Consider the following 17,059-nt stretch of genomic DNA (forward strand, 5'->3'; position numbering starts at 1 on the left):
ACATGTAGTCTTTATTTACATTCAGGTTGTTTTCTCTTGACAAATGTGGAGCTTAAAAGTTGAGAATCTGTAAGCACTTCTCTTAGCTCCTGTCTATCTTTCTCTATCTGTCCAAGTTAAATCCCCGACATTTGGCTTTAATCACTGAGCGAACTTGGACAGACAGTGAATGCTTCACTTGAGTGTATGTGAATGATCACCAGCCCATATGTGTGTATGTGATATTAAAGTATGTGTCGGGAAGCATAGGCGCCGATCTACATTTCTGCAAGTGAGTGCTCGATGTGTGTGTATTAGTGTTGTCCCGATACCAATATGTTGGTACCGGCTCCTAATTTAGCTGCTGACATATGCAGTAACATATAGTCAACATTATTAAGGACAAGTGGTAGAAAATGAATTATTAATCTACTTGTTCATTTACTGTTAATATCTGGTTATTTTCTGTTTTAACATGTTCTATCTACACTTCTGTTAAAATGTAATAATCACTTATTCTTCTGTTGTTTGATACTTTACATTAGTTTTGGATGATACCACAAATTTGGGTATCAATCCGATACCAAGTAGTTACAGGATCATACATTGTTCATATTCAAAGTCCTCATGTGTCCAGGGACATATTTCCTGAGTTTATAAACATAATATAATTTTTTTTTTAAAGAAAGAAATTTTTGTGATGTTGAAAAATTTCAATGTAATCATAGTAGTATCGACTAGATACGCTATTGTACTTGGTATCATTACAGTGGATGTTAGGTGTAGATCCACCAATGGCGTTTGTTTACATTGTAGCGTCCCGGAAGAGTTGGTGCTGCAGGGAATTCTGGGAATTTGTTCTGTAGTATGTTGTGTTGCGTTGCAAATATTCTCCCAAAATGCGTTTGTCGTTGTTGTTCAGTGTGGTTTCACTATATGGCACATATTTATGACAGTGTTGGCATTGTTCATAATGCCACCCTTAGTGTGACATTTATGGCTGTTGAATAAGTATGCAATTCATTCGCTCATGTCAAGATAATCGAGTCAGTACATTTTTGTCGGGTACAATGAAATCTTAGTCAGTTTTTGTCAATTATAGAATATATGTGAACGATGACTTATTAATAATGTAAGAAGGTTTTAACACGTCACAAAATTAGCATCAATGAGATTAAGTTTGCAAATATTAAATTAAAGGTTGAAAGTTGCCACTAATCCCACGTGGCTACTCAGCATTGTCCGTGGGTGCTCGGGCCACGAAGCACCCACGGGATCTGCGCCTATCCCGGGAAGGTTCTACTTCTTTATGCCACTGATGCCTTATTCATAAACCTAAGTACAGTAGTCTGATATGACCACAACCCTTTGGATATTTGAATAACGGGCAACTAATTGTTATAGTGTGTTACAGTGACATGCGGTGAGGTTCATGGCTGGTGAGGCACTGACTTCATCACAGTCAGATTTACAAACATATGAACCCTAAAGAGTATCTTATTCACCATTTGATTGGCAGCAGTTAACGGGTTATGTTTAAAAGCTCATACCAGCATTCTTCCCTGCTTGGCACTCAGCATCAAGGGTTGGAATTGGGGGTTAAATCACCAAAAATGATTCCCGGGCGCGGCGCCGCTGCTGCCCACTGCTCCCCTCACCTCCCAGGGGGTGATCAAGGGATGGGTCAAATGCAGAGGACACATTTTACCACACCTAATGTGTGTGTGACGATCATTGGTACTTTAACTTTACTTTAACTTTACACATACAAACTGTAGCACACAAAAAAGCACATTTAATAAAAAAAACCTTATTATGGTCTTACCTTTACTTATAAATGAAGTCCATGCGCTGCTCCTTTTGAACAAAAGCATCGATAACTTGTTTATAGAAGTCTTCCTTATCTTTCTTCAGTTTTAAAAGTCTCTCTGTCTCGATGGAGATCTTCCTTTAAGTATTACCTCCTGCTTCGATTTAAAGTCCAGTTTAGAAAACTGTTTTATTTTAGATATGTAATCCTCCACGTTAAAAGTTCAGGCGAGAGGAAAAAAAAACGATCGCTACTTGCATGGCAGCTCCCACCATCAGTGTGTGAATGTGTGTGAATGGGTGAATGTGGAAATACTGTCAAAGCGCTTTGAGTACCTTGAAGGTAGAAAAGCGCTATACAAGTATAACCCATTTATCATTTATTTATAACTGTTGCTGCTTGTTGTCACTTCTTCTGCAGCCGAGTAGTCGCAAGAATGATCTCTGGGATCACTAGCGCCCTCTACCACCAGGAAGCGGGATTACTGCGAGCCTCACACAGTGCGTCTTCGCAGCAGTTTTATGATTGCTCAGCACAAGAAACACGTTACACACATACAGTTGTTGACAAAATACACTGTACATTATATACCTCAGCTAACTAAACTATGGAAATGTATAATATAATTCATATAGCAATACGGTCTCACTGCACAGCAGGCCAGCAGTTAGCCGAGTCATTGCGCAATCCATGGTGAGGCTCAACTCAGTGACGTGCCTCAACTGGCTGCTGACTCACCGCAAGTCTCTTCTCAGTATTTGAACGGCAAATGTGAAAATTCAGCAATTTTGAATAAAAATAATCTAAAACTGGTGAAGTTAAATGGAAAATAACTTTATAGTATAATCACTGGATACATATAACAATTTTTCTTTTCTTTTTTTTTTTTTACATTTTTTTTCTTTCCATGATGGCACGTGAGGCCCCGCCTCACCTGCCTCCCCTGACTGCACGTCACTGGTGTGTTACCTATTATCCAAATAGAATTGGTGTGAGTGAGTGTGTGTGCACGTCAAATATTTGGACTGCCTTGGTCAGTGAGGTTAGATATGTTCACATGCAAATGCAAATAGATACATAGGACAATAAACACAAATGACATTCATAACTAGACTTTTTCATTCACATCTTGTCTTTTTTACCTTGATGGGCCAGGGCAATCGGCTTGAGCTTGATCAATAAATGTGCCTTTACAAACACACAATTAGATGTTTTTAATTAAGATGTTTAGTATTGTGGTAATGTATGTGAGCATAATGGTGCATAGCCGCATCGCACCAGAGTGAACATTTATTTATTTTTTATTAATCAGTCCAACAAAATAATACACAATAATGACATAACAATACAATTCCAATTCCAAAACCAAACCCGGCCCAGCAACATTCACAGTAGCAATCAACAGAGCAATTGAGAAGACACACAAACATGACACAAAACAATCCAAAAGTAGTTAAACAAAAATTAATAATTTCAACAACAGTATCAATATTAATAAGAATTCCAACACAGCAGTGATTAGAAATCCCTCATTTACATTATCATCACAGCCATTTATAAAAAAATAAAATAAAAACATTTAAAAAATAAGCTTGACATTTTGTCCAATATTTTTCACAAAGATAAAATAAGTCATATTTTAGGTTCATTTAATAGTTAAAACAAATTTAAATAATGGATCCCATATTCCAATATATGACTAATTATTATCTAAACTAAATGCAGTTGTTTCTACTGATATCATCTCCATAGACTTAGACTTAAATTTAGACTTAGACTTTCTTTTATTGTCATTCAAAGTTGAACTTTACAGTACAGATAAGAACGAAATTTTGTTGCATTAGCTCGGTGCAGATATAAATAAATAGATTACTGTACAGATAAATATATTGCACTTTTGTATATGCATCCACGTTTATGGATGTATGTTATATTGTCTTTGTATTCCAGCGAGTTAATCCTTTTTTTGGGGGGGGGGGGATTATTATGATGTGTTCAAGAGTCTTATGGCCTGAGGGAAGAAGCTGTTACAGAACCTGGAGGTTCTGCTACGGAGGCTGCGGAACCTCTTTCTAGAGTCCAGCAGGGAAAACAGTCCTTGGTGGGGGTATAGCTTGTGTATACCAGTCAGTAGGAGTTGGACTATCAACATCTATCCATTTTTTTTAATATTACCGTTTTTGTTATGATGCATATTGAAAGAAATGCATTTTTACTCTTTGATGACACGTTACTAAATTGATGCAGCTCACCAAGAATACAAGTTTGCAGTGTCATTGGGTTGTTTATATTTAGGAATGTGATTGCTTCTTTAGTTGTTTTCAACCATAACTCTTTTATTCTCTGGCATTCCCACTATAAATTAACAAGAGTTCCCTCAGCTGCCCGACACTTCATACATTTATCATCACTCATTTATCATCACTCATGCTCGGACCTGCGATGTGCCAACTCATCTCCCTTGCAGCATATTTATTTTTGCAATAACTGCAAAACAGGAAAATATTGGTTTACAGGAGGAGACTCATGTGTGACTTCCTCATCAGAAACTGATTACTTCTACTTTTACACTATTACAATAACAAACACACAATACACTTGTACTGGAAAACAATAATACACCAGTATTGTTACAACCACAAAATGACTATTTCTATAATTGTACAGTTTTACCCACATTCATCATTATTATACATTTGCAAAATCACAATATTTGTTTTACTTTATAAACAAATACCTCAATAACCTTAATATAATGTGTTATAAATGCTTTGAACCATTCTTTTTACTTACGGTTTGAACTTATTTATTACTCTTCCAACCGTATTTATTAAACTAGTCTATTTCAAAACCCATGTCAATATTATTTTACTATATTTATATGTATTTGTCTTTAAAGGGGACATATTATGATTTTTTCCCCCTCCATTTAAATAACTCCCTTGTGGTCTACATAACATCTTGGTCCATCTTCAAGCCGCTTTCTGACAGACTCTTATGAATGTGCCATTTTGTGGGCAGTTTTATTTATGTGCCGAAGCCCTCCTCCGAGCCAAGCCATTTTAGACTGCGTCTTCTCCCCGTCAGCCATGTTGTGGTTTTTAGCACTTCAATATTAAGTGTACTGACAAATATAAGTTAGAACTCTATGCCAACTTGTATTAGACATGGCAACAGCGGAGGATTTTAGCATGCATGTGCATGTATGAGCCAGTCTGCCCCACAACAAGAGGATAGCAAAAAAGAAGGAAGTTTTTGACTCCAACTTTGGACTAAAACCGAATAAATATAGTGAACTCGCGCAAAGCTTTTCAGGTAAACCTCGACCATATACGGAGATATCCTCTGACATAATTATGGCAAATACATCACTAGCGTCTCAATTTCCAAACCCTTGATTGAAAAGCGGCAAAAGTGTTTTATTATTATATCAATCAATCAATCAATCAATCTTTATTTATATAGCCCTAAATCACAAGTGTCTCAAAGGGCTGCACAAGCCACAACGACATCCTCGGTACAAAGCCCACATACGGGCAAGGAAAAACTCACCCCAGTGGGACGTCGATGTGAATGACTATGAGAAACCTTGGAGAGGACCGCATATGTGGGTAACCCCCCCCCCCTCTAGGGGAGACCGAAAGCAATGGATGTCGAGTGGGTCTGACATAATATTGTGAGAGTCCAGTCCATAGTGGATCCAACATAATAGTAAGAGTCCAGTCCATAGTGGGGCCAGCAGGACACCATCCCGAGCGGAGACGGGTCAGCAGCATAGAGATGTTCCCAGCCGATGCACAGGCGAGCGGTCCACCCCGGGTCCCGACTCTGGACAGCCAGCACTTCATCCATGGCCACCGGACCTGTGCCCCCCCCCCTCAAGGAAAAGGGGAGCAGAGGAGAAAAGAAAAGAAACGGCAGATCAACTGGTCTAACAGGGGGGCTATTTAAAGGCTAGAGTATACAAATGAGTTTTAAGATGGGACTTAAATGCTTCTACTGAGGTAGCATCTCTAATTGTTACCGGGAGGGCATTCCATAGTACTGGAGCCCGAATAGAAAACGCTCTATAGCCCGCAGACTTTTTTTGGGCTCTGGGAATCACTAATAAGCCGGAGTTCTTTGAACGCAGATTTCTTGCCGGGACATATGGTACAATGCAATCGACAAGATAGGACGGAGCTAGACCGTGTAGTATTTTATACGTAAGTAGTAAAACCTTAAAGTCACATCTTAAGTGCACAGGAAGCCAGTGCAGGTGAGCCAGTATAGGCGTAATATGATCAAACTTTCTTGTTCTTGTCAAAAGTCTAGCAGCCGCATTTTGTACCAACTGTAATTTTTTAATGCTAGACATAGGGAGACCCGAAAATAATACGTTACAGTAGTCGAGACGAGACGTAACGAACGCATGAATAATGATCTCAGCGTCGCTAGTGGATAAAATAGAACGAATTTTAGCGATATTACGGAGATGAAAGAAGGCCGTTTTAGTAACACTCTTAATGTGTGATTCAAACGAGAGAGTTGGGTCGAAGATAATACCCAGATTCTTTACTGATTCGCCTTGTGTAATTGTTTGGTTGTCAAATGTTAAGGTGGTATTATTAAATAAATGTCGGTGTTTAGCAGGACCGATAATCAGCATTTCCGTTTTCTTGGCGTTGAGTTGCAAGAAGTTAGCGGACATCCATATCCGCCATGCCTCCACGGTTCGGATTTAAATTTTCAGAAGTTATGGGGATATAAATACACAACAAACAGTGCCAAAAAGCTAAAACAAGTTGGTTTTGCATAATAAGACCTCAGCATTTTACATTTTCTATGAACACACAGTAATTACTTAGTGTCACTTTAACATACAGTACATTTATGGAAAATATAAACATTTATTACAGCCTGATAATTGAATTAGCACTGGTATGTGAACACAGTGTACTCTAGCTTTACACTTAAGTTAATGCAGTGTTTTTCAACCACTGTGCTGTGGCACACTAGTGTGCCATGGGATACAGTCTGGTGTGTCGTGGGAGATTATCTAATTTCACCTATTTGGGTTAAAAATATATTTTGCAATTATAGTCTGCAAATGATGTGTTGTTGTTGAGTGTCGGTGCTGTCTAGAGCTCGGCAGAGTAACCGTGTAATACTCTTATATATCAGTAGGTGACAGCCGGTAGTTAATTCCGTTGTAGATGTTGGAAACAGTGGGAGGCAGCATGCAGGTAAAAAATGGTGTCTAATGCTTAAACCAAAAATAAAGTAAAGGTGAGTGCCCCTAAGAAAAGGCATTGAAGCTTAGGGAAGGCTATGCAGAACAAAACTAAAACTGAACTGGCTACAAAGTAAACAAAAACAGAATGCTGGACGACAGCAAAGACTTACTGTGGAGCAAAGACAATGTACAGCCGAACATGACAATGACAATCAACAATGTCCACACAAAGAAGGATAAAAACAACCTGAAATATTCTTGATTGCTAAAACAAAGTAGATATCGCTCAAAGGAAGACATGAAACTGCTACAGGAAAATACCAAAAAAAGAAAAAAAAGCAACCAAAATAGGAGCGCAAGACAAGAACTAAAACACTACACACAGGAAAACAGCAAAAAACTCAAAATAAGTCAGGGCGTGATGTGGCAGGTTGTGACAGTACACCTACTTTGAGACAAAAGCTATATTGATGCATGCTTGGTTATGGTTTAAAGTCATATCCAACAATTGCGACAACAACTTTTTACTGTCAACTGAGTTTCGTTTTTTAATGATCTCTGATGGTGGTGTGCCTGCAGATGTTTTAAACGCAAAGAATGTGCCTTGGCTCAAAAAAGGTTGAAAAACACTGGCTTAATACACTATTTCATTGGACACACGCATCACATGACAATACACATTTACTCTGTTCAATACATTTTTAGGCATCAACTTATGCCTCAACCGTAGTGATATTTAACTCTAGTTTGTAACATGTTATGTTTGGGTGTACAATAACCCAGATGGCATACAGTACGAAAACCAAGGCAAATGTTTATTTTGAAAACTGACTCATACAACTGTATTGTTTTGTCTTTTAAAATACTAAATATTATTATTTATTCAAGTTATTGGTTAATAAAATGTGTATTAAACTTGTACTTAACTGTCCCAAACCTGTTATAATTCCCTATATAATTTAGTTATACTATGTATCAAAATTTGTGGTCACAGGCCACAAAGGCTGTGATGCTAATGACAGGATGCAGACCCTCCTATAAAAATATCATGAACAGCCTTGTTTGCCACACTTAAAAAATATTTATATGACTCCACATCCCCAAAACATATTACTTGTTTATTTTAAATAAACTGGGTAACAATGACTCCTTTGCTGAGTTCATATACTGCATACTTGCCAACCCTCCCGGATTTTCCGGGAGACTCCCAAAATTCAGCGCCTCTCCCGAAAACCTCCCGGGACAAATTTTCTCCCGAAAATCTCCCGAAATTCAGGCGGAACTGGAGGCCACGCCCCCTCCAGCTCCATGCGGACCTGAGTCCGCTTTCCCACAATATAAAGAACGTCTACAGTAAAGCAGTCCGTCTGCCGTAAACAGCAATGTTGTGACACTCTTAAACAGGACAATACTGTCATCTAGTGCATTTGATGAAAGCACTTTTGTGCGTGCCACACAGCAATGCATAATCAGAGAGGGTGTTCAGCATGGTTAGAAAGATAGTGACAGAGAATACAACAAGGATGGACAATTCAACCCTTAACTCAACAATGAGTAGATGAGTGTTATGTGTGTGTATATGTGTAAATAAATGAACACTGAAATTCAAGTATTTATTTTATTTATATATATATATATATATATATATATATATATATATATATCTATATATATATATATATATATATATATATATATATCTACCGCTTATTCCCTTCGGGGTCGCGGGGATATATATATATATATATATATATATATATATATATATATATATATATATATATATATATATATATATATATATATATATATATATATATATATATGTATATATATATATATATATATATATATATATATATATATATATATATATATACATATATATATATATATATATGTATATATATATATATATATATATATACATACATATATATATATGTATATATATATATATATATATATATATATACATATATATATATATATATATATATATATATATATATATATATATATATATATATATATATATGAAATACTTGACTTGGTGAAATATACTCCTCCCCTCTTAACCACGCCCCCGCCCCAACCACGCCCCCCGCAACCACCCCCACCCCCCACCTCCCGAAATTGGAGGTCTCAAGGTTGGCAAGTATGATATACTGTACTGCTGTCCCAACCACCTGATGCTGACAACATTGGTACTTATTTCTTAGTTCTGGACCTAAAAATTATGTCTACAGGTAAGATTCCCCCCAAAATAGACACAGTAGTGGTTTTGCGCTTGTTTTCTAACACATTTCAGCACATTTTGGAACGCCCACTTTTAGCTGCAAAATGTAGGCTTGCCTACATCAGTCTGCTGATGTCAGAAGACTGGAGGCAGTTTCACATTGCATTGTATGTTTTTTTTAGCATCTTCATGATATTTTTGCACGGAATTTGAAGGAATAATCAAATATCTATGCCAGATGCATTGTTGCAGGTTGTAGCAATAGAACAAAATAAGGGCATACACTGCATACATTTCCAAATGATGGGAATATGAGGAAAATATGGACCTCTCCAGTCAAATTCACCCGCGCAAAATGGAACGGATCAAGCGAGAAGAGTGTAATTTGCAGCGATCATTTTAATTATTCTGACTTCAAATATGAAAGGTATTGGCCGGAGTTTGGATGGAAAAAATGAATTATCCCAAAAATCAGGAGTGTCCTGAAGGAAGAAAGACTGAGTCAGAACCTGCAGAAAAATGGAGAAAGAAAAGCACACCCAGCGCTCAAAGGCAAGAGGAAAAAGGAGGTAATTGGCTAGTATTCTATTGTGCATCCTCTTCTACTGATGTTTTCCTCAAGATTCTTGAGATGCTGAAAGAGCAAGAAGAAACCAAGGCAAATGTGTCTATGGAAGAGGAAATGGGAAGTCCGGAAATGGCAATTATTTTATATTTCTCTTTTGCTCTTAATATCAACCATATTAGTTTTTAAATAATAATGGACCAGGGCAACAAAAACAAGCAATTAAGTGACGAAAATAATATTTTTACATGCCTTCATTCACACTGTCTATGCAGGGAAATGAACTCCAGTTCGGTTGATGAGAGGGGCGGCATATCGAGTCTGGTGAGGGAAATGGGTCGTATACCGATTACCCAAAAACTAATTGCTATTATGGGAAATGACTGTCAGATTCAATTTCATGACCAAAAAAATACATAAAGATAACGTGTTAATGAAATTTTGGTTATCTGGGGAGCTGTGGGTCCTTAATGCTTTGACTGTCCTTGTGAGCACTATGTCTAAAGAAAGTGTGTTATTTCCTGTGTATCCCACAAATAGTACTCAGGGGCCCACCTTAGATTTAAAGCAAATCATGCTCTGACCCTCAAAACGATTTACAATGTTTAATTTCAATAAATATCAAAAAGTTCATAGTCAGACAGAAAATCAAAGATTACAAAAAAAACAAAAAACCTGAAAACAGATTTGAGTATAAGACATTTTTGGTCCATCACATCAATCAATTTGCAAACGTTCAGTTTCGGCTGGTGGTCCTGGATATAAAACTGCAAACGAAATAGATCAAACACAGCTTCAACACACTGACACTTTTATAGTATCTCATATATAACATTAACCTAACCGTCTGAGGGACCAAGACAGCATTATTATGAGCATTGTTGAAGTCAATGACCTGATACTTTTTCCACCACAGGGAAAGTGTTACTGTAATAGATCTCAAAACCAGAGGTGGGTAGTAACGCGCTACATTTACTCCGTTACATCTACTTGAGTAACTTTTGGGATAAATTGTACTTCTAAGAGTAGTTTTAATGCAACTTACTTTTACTTTTACTTGAGTATATTTATAGAGAAGAAACGCTACTTTTACTCCGCTACTTTTATCTACATTCAGCTCGCTACTCGCTACTAATTTTTATCGATCTGTTAATGCACGCTTTGTTTGTTTTGGTCTGTCAGACAGACCTTCAAAGTGCCTGCGTTACTGGTGACGTTTCACTCCGTTCCACCAATAAAATGCAGTCACTAGTGACGTTTGACTCCGTTCCACCAATCAGATGCAGTCACTGGTGACGTTGGACCAATCAAACAGAGCCAGGCGGTCACATGACCTGACTTAAACAAGTTGAAAAACTTATTGGGGTGTTACCATTTAGTGGTCAATTGTACGGAATATGTACTGTACTGTGCAATCTACTAATACAAGTTTCAATCAATCAATCAAAAGTGTGAAGGAAAAAAGACACTTTTTTTTATTTCAAACGTACATCCCGTCACAAGCCTAAAGACTGACTGCACAGTTCCCGTCTTCACAATAAAAGTGCCGCTCCATCGCGCCTGCGCTTTCAAAATAAGAGTCTCCGAAAGCCAGCGCAAACAAGCTAGCAAGCTACGGAGTTTGCCGCCAATGTATTTCTTGTAAAGTGTGTGAAAACGAATATGGAAGCTGGACAAATAAAATGCCAAAAACCAACCACTTTCATGTGGTATTAGACAGAAAGGAGGAACTTTTTTTCTCCTGCATTTGAAAACGTGGACGTTAAGCACTGCTGTCTGATTACAATCAATGCAAGTCATCAGAATCAGGTAATACACCAACTTATATTCTTGTCAACATGAAAGAAAGGAATCTATATGTGTTAAACATGCATGTATATTCATTAAAACACCTTTAACATGTAAACAAAAACGGCAAAATAAATAAATATAAATGATATACTGTATTTATCAATGTATGTGTATATATGTATATATATATATATATATATATATATATATATATATATATATATATATATATATATATATATATATATATATATATATATATATATGATATGTGTGTGTATGTTACTCATCAGTTACTCAGTACTTGAGTAGTTTTTTCACAACATACTTTTTACTTTTACTCAAGTAAATATTTGGGTGACTACTCATTACTTTTACTTGAGTAATAAATCTCTAAAGTAACAGTACTCTTACTTGAGTACAATTTCTGGCTACTCTACCCACCTCTGCTCAAAACAAAGGCCAGCTAATGTGAAAGAATTGGCCGTCTCTTTTTGAATGGTCTCTAGTGATGTTTTATCAAATGTTTGTAAAATTCCTATTACTCTCATTCAACAGCCCAATGGTTGCTGACCATATATCTACATATTTGCATAGTATACACTGACTAATAAACATTGGAAACAACCCGTCAGTGAGAAAGGAGCCACACCAAGTGTCATGTAGGATCCTTTTGTGCAATTCTAATTGTTTAAGTGAGAATGGATTTCCCTGGCGAAATCGCAAAACCATTCGATGATTTTAAGCCACCACAGGCTAAATTAAACACAATTTACTCTTCTTTAGTTTAAACAGTTGTTGAAACAAGCGAGCTCATTTACCTTTTTCAGTTGACAATGCTGATCTCTTTTTTTGGTACAACGTGGCGCCAGGTTGTTGTGATTACTTACAGATGTCCAACCTGTTATGATTAGATGTTATTACATGTGTGACCGCTAGGGTGAAGTACTGGTTTGTAGTCAACTTACCGTGGTAGAGCAAGACTGCATTGAGTCACATGTATGTTGTGAACGTGAGTCATTAAAACTTAGTTACTTGCTATCAACACGGCCTCATCCTTCAAACACGAACATGACATAGTACCAGGAGTAAACTCGACTAGACGACATGGATTTAAAACCACCGGAAAGCTTGAAACTAACGGGGAATGTCGACGAGAACTGGCGCACCTTCAAACAGCAGTTTCACCTGTATGTTGCGGCTGTGGGACTTAGACAAAGCCGGAAGCGAGAAAGGTAGCGCTGCTGCTAACTATAGCAGGGCCACAGGCCATATAAGTATACAACACATTCGTGTTTGACACCCCTGATGATAATGAAAATTTGGATGTAGTGCTTAGCAAATTTGACGCTCACTGTTCTCCGAAGAACGAGACGTACGAGAGGTACGTGTTTCGGTCTCGTACACAGCAGCAGCATGAGCCCTTCGATAGCTTCCTGACGGACTTGCGGCGAAAGGCGCAGTCCTTTCGCGATGCTGAAGGACTCCATGATCCGGGACCAGATTGTCTTCGGCGTGGAGGATAAAAAGGTCAGAGCGAGGCTACTACGAGAGACGGAGCTGACGCTGGCGGGAGCCATTAAGATCTGCCAGGCGAGTGAGCTGTCCCAAAAGAACATGTCTTTCTCAGACTGCCTTACGCAATGAAGTCAGCACCTGAAATATTTCACAGAGCGATAGGGCAGATCATCAAGGGCTTGGATGGAGTTCGAGTTTACATTGATGACATCATCATATGGGGATCCACAGCCCAAGAGCACAATGAGAGACTGAACAGAGTTATGGAACGCATACAAAAGTATGGACTAAAACTCAACAAGAGTAAATGTGAGTTTGGTGTTCAAGAGATCCTCTTCCTTGGAGACAAGCTGTCTGCACATGGTGTCCAACCATATCAAGAAAAAATACATGCAATACAGAACATGCCAAGGCCCACAGACAAAACAGGTGTGCTACGCATCATGGAGATGGTCAATTTCATAGGTAAATTCATTCCCAATCTGACAGCAAATACATGCATACGAGAGCTTCTGCACAATCCTAAACAAAAATACCAAACTTGTAATGTTTTTATTTTATTTCAAACCTTTAAATGTCATTGGTTTTCCCAGTGTTTTGTGTTAGTTTTCGCTCCTTCCTCCCTATTTTCCACTTCCTGTGCACTTCCCTTGCCTTGTCAAAGCCACTGACTCACTGACTGACGAACTGACTGACACACCTGCCTCCTTTTGGTTGTTGCCAATTACCATCTGAGGGCTTTATATGCTAGCACTGCAGCTCTGCTGGCTGGTGCATTGTTGAGTACGCACATCTACCTGTATATCTGCAGTTCATGTTTTGCATTTGTTCTCCTGCTAGTTACTTTCTTGTGCATTTTTACCCATGGTTGACTGCTTATACCATGCTGGTGTTCTTTATTTTTGATACTCTGCTTGATACCTAATAAAAGAATCTTTGGCTTGCACACCGCCTGCCTTCTCTGCATCTGAGGATCACGCCATCAACGGCAACCATGAGCTGCCTTGTCATTGAAGGCCTTTTAATCAAATTATTTCACTGTTGTTGATTAGTATACATTGGCAATAACCTCATATTTTGCAACCCATCGTTATGGCAACGAAACAAGCAAGATGGTGGTAATCTCAATGGTGCATTGATAAAAGGATTAATATCTGCACAACTGAATGAGCGCTAGTTCTTTCCATCAATCATGCTGATTGATGGTGCTATATGCTAAACATAAGATTAACTAAGCACAAAATTCAGAGAAAGGCAGCCAATAGTTAAACACAATGAATACAATGGCAAACTACAATGGCAATCAGTTAAAGGCTGAGCCCATTGCAGAACAAGAGACTCTAATAACCTCTTTCCAGCTGTAAGCTTTATATACGTTTTAAAGGAAACCTGAGATTCTAGAGCCAATGGAGCAAATGTTAACCCATATTCAGGTTCTGACTTTTTATGTCAAATAAACCACTGAGAAATTATACCCTCTCTGGCAGAGGTAACAAACCCATACTTGCATCTCACCTATGGACAGTGAAACATGAGCATGGGTGGCAAAAACTCAAGAATACACTGACCACAGCACCTGTGTTGTCATTTTATGACCACACAAAGAGGATAAAAGTGTCAACAGATGCTTCCAAAGATGGTATTGGTGCCGTTCTACTCCAGGCTGAGGCTGAGCCTATGCATCTCGAGCTATGACAAAATCTGAATGTCGATACGCTCAGATCGAAAAATAATGTTTGGGACTGGCATATGGTTTGGAGCGGTTTCATAGCTATGTGTACGGCCTGCCGTCCTTCACAGTCGAAACCGATCACCGCTGGTTGCCATCATCAAAAAGAATCTGAATGAAATGTCACCACGGATTCAACGGTTAATGATGAAGATGCAAAGGGATGAATTTGAACTGATATATACTCCAGGTAAACACCTAGTCCTTGCTGATGCCCTATCCAGAGCAACTACAGCCGACAGTGTGAGTGCAACAGACAACAGTGTCATGTGAACATGGTGTCTGCTACACTGCCTGTGTCGGACACAAAGTCAAGACAAATAGCTGAGTCTACAGCAACGGATGCTGAGCTACAGCATGTCATGAGGAACATGGAAGAGGGCTGGCCGGCTGGTTCATGTCCACAATTTTACCATGTCAGAGGTGAGCTCAGCACTGTGGATGGACTGCTGTTGAAAAAGGGCAGGATTGTTATTCCACAGGCTTTGAAAATGGACATGTAGCACAGGATACATGAAGGCCATCTCAGCATCAAAAAGTGCAAAAGGAGGGCGAGAGAGTCGGTTTTCTGGCCCGGACTGAACAAAGACATTGAAACACTCATAAATAAATGTGAAACATGCCAGGAACAAGCCTATGGTGGTTGCTGAGGTGCCAACAGCACCATGGCACAAAGTAGGAATGGACTTGTTTCATTTGTCGCTACAATATCAACAAGTTACCTCAGCTTTGTCCAAAGTTCTGTTTTAAAGAGAAATGGGCTGCTCCTCCTTGCAATCACAGACTGTGTAACAAAGACACGCGTCTTCCGGGTTAAGCCTTAATCTTCATTCATATTTGATAACACGATAATTTATTTGTATTAATCACATGCATTCACGCGTTAAAGTTGACAGCCGTAGTATAGCCTATACATATACATATATCCACACACACATATACAGTATACATATACTGTATGTATATGTGTGTGTATATATATATATAGATATACATTTTATATTAATATAATGGATGTATAATTAATAATTAATATAAATGGACAATAATTATCAATCAGAAATATCATGCAGCTAAAATGCGCTAAAGATTGATAAGTGTGGAGAGAGTGTTTTGCATTTTCCTATCATAAATTGTAGGGGATTTAAATGGGTGTAATTTTGAATTATGTATAGTGCGTGGACATTTTCTTTCACAAAGTTCAGTGAGCAGGTTCTGTTGTATGTGACCATGTGTGCTGACTTTTTGTGTTGGTTGCAGATTATTTGCGCCATGAGTGGGGAAGTTTCTTTGGCTTGGGTCATATAAGTTAATTCTAAGCTGTTTACACTTAATGGTCGATGACCTGAATTGGTGACAAGGTGGCGACAAACTTGCAACAATTAAACTTTCTGATTTTTTAAATTCAAAGCGCTTTATGTAGTGAAACCCATTATCAACATTTTAAGCTACATTTAAACCAGTGTAGGTGGCACTGGGAGCAGGTTTTGCCCAAGGACGCAATGGCAGTGACTACGATGGCAGAACCGAGACTGGAACCTCAAGTTGCTGGCACGGCAGCTCTACCAAGCACGCCACGCCACCCCGTTGTGTGGAACTATGTATACTTAGCCGAAGTGTTCAAACTAGTTTGCAGTTTAATGCTGTTTATTCATTTTTTACAAGATTCATTTCGATACGCGAAGCCACGAGAAGTAGACGGACTCTTTCAAACGTATTTACAGAGGGCTTCGAAGTGGCGACTCTAGCTGCTCACTGGGACTGGACATCCTCGTTGTTTGATGTATACAGTATGTGAAATAGAGGAGGCAGCAAACAAGTGGAACAAAGGTAAAATCTCATCAAATATTTACTATTTACAGTAGTTAGTTATATGCTGTAACAGTAGTCAGTGACATTTGTCTTGTTTTTAGCCTCAACCCTCATGAACCGAATGCTAATGCTAGGCTAACGCTAAATGTTTTGTGTTCATTTTTAAACATATCTTTTTTTGTAATCATATATTTTATAAACACACCGTTTTGTATCTTATTGCTTTGTATTGTATTTACTTACACGTTAGTAAACTAAATCTGACCTTAATATGGTCTGTTTATTTACGTGGCATCAGTGTAGAAATAGACTGTACCACATACTGTACGCTATCAGCATCATTTGTATGAAATACCTGAACTCTATGGTTTCAGGGACATAAAGTTCCTGAACTTTTGGTG

Source organism: Nerophis lumbriciformis, linkage group LG14, assembly GCF_033978685.3.
Source record: "Nerophis lumbriciformis linkage group LG14, RoL_Nlum_v2.1, whole genome shotgun sequence".
NCBI classification, from domain to species: Eukaryota; Metazoa; Chordata; class Actinopteri; order Syngnathiformes; family Syngnathidae; genus Nerophis; species Nerophis lumbriciformis.